This window comes from Gavialis gangeticus, unplaced genomic scaffold (assembly GCF_001723915.1).
Source record: "Gavialis gangeticus isolate Ggan-Ray unplaced genomic scaffold, GavGan_comp1, whole genome shotgun sequence".
Classification (NCBI taxonomy): Eukaryota; Metazoa; Chordata; order Crocodylia; family Gavialidae; genus Gavialis; species Gavialis gangeticus.
Window position 1 is genome coordinate 60337892 of NW_017728994.1, and position 1621 is coordinate 60339512.

The following is a 1621-nucleotide window of genomic DNA, read 5'->3' on the forward strand; positions in this document are numbered from 1 at the left end:
CAGGGGCGTGGGAGGGCCGAGCTGCGCTGCTCCAGCCCGAGCAGGGACCCCGGAGCAAGCCGGCCTCGGTGCCAGGGGCGGCCGGGGGCCTGGGCCCGCGCGGGAGACGAGCGGAGGCTCCCGGGGGGCTCTGGTGGAAGAGGGACAAAATGGTATTGGGGGCATCCGCGGCCCAGCCCGTAATAAAGCACGGGGAAAGCCTCCTGTCAGGACAAACACGGGGGGGAAACACGGGAAACCCGTGATTCAAAGGACACCGAGCACAGCAGCCACGGGAGGCCAAACCCCAAGCCCGGACACACGTGCGCCGGGGTGCGGGGCTTTTTGCGGGAGGCGCAGGTAGCTACAGACTGCGGCTGGGCTCAGCTTTCCTCGCACAGTCGTGAACGCGCAGATCAGCGCTGCGGACCTTTCCCACCAGCAACTCCCCGGGCTGGGGATGTAGGAAAAAGAAACTATAGAGGTCCAGACCGCCACATCCCGGGGACAACGCGGTTCATCAGCACCCTGCCGACAGAAACAAAAAGCACTCGCGTAAATACTTATTCACTCATCCACACTATTTAAGTGCCTGCATATGACATGATACACGGAGAGGATATTCGCCCAGCGCGTCCATATTCGCACATGAGATCTCCGCGGAGCCTAGATGCGTGCAGACGTTACGCGGCGCGCACAAATGCAGCCCGTTTCTGTTTGTTGTTATCTTGAAAATATCAGCCGGACAGACGCAGACAACTTTCTAACGCTGAAGGTGGAGGGAGGGGGGAGGATTAACTCGGCAGATAGTAGGGGGAAAGCGCGTGAGTAGTTCTCGCTATCTTTCTGTACCGACTTCAGGGGGTTTTAACGCTAGAGAGAAAATGGATATTTTTATTTAAAAGCAGAGGGGGAAGGAAGTACAAGAATAAAAGCAGGGAAGACCAGACTCCCGTTGCAAGCCCCCCCCAGTTCAGCAGCAACAGTCACTGACATCAGTAATTCTGCGTCTTGAAGATGAATGACACCGCGGCGTAATAGATTTAAAGCGCGCCAGATTTTTTTTTTTTTTTTTTTATTTTTTTATCATTAATTGTAAATGTGCAAAATACCTGCTGGTACTTCACTTTAGAAGAATGTAATTGGCAAAAATAGGAGGCTGATGAATAGATAATAGATCCTTAACTACCAATAAACAGTAAGCAGCAGCCAACAGCGTTCGGCCGTGATCATCATTATGCCGACGCGCCAGCCAATGGGAGCGCGAGAACTCGGCCCTAAAATCGTCCCCGAACCCAGAGGTAATCGCGAAAATCCGGACAGGGCCGGAGCTGCGCAGCTCTGCCCGGCTCCGCGGGCTGCCCGCGGCTTCCCGGGGTGAAGGGCAGGGCAGGGAGGCTGCAGCAATCCCGGCTCCCCGCTGCCCCCGAGCAGCGAGGACCTGCGAGCCGAGCCGGCGGCCCTGCCCGGGGCTCCCGCCGCAGCAGCCGGGGAAGGGGGTGCCCGGGATCTGGCCCGGAGCCGCTGAATCCACCCGCGCAACTTGAGCCGGCGGGGATCCCTCCCCAACCCCTCCCGCAAAGCCCTGCCCCGCTGCCTACCTGGGGGCGCAGCCGGGCGAGGGGAGGCCGGGGGCGGCGGG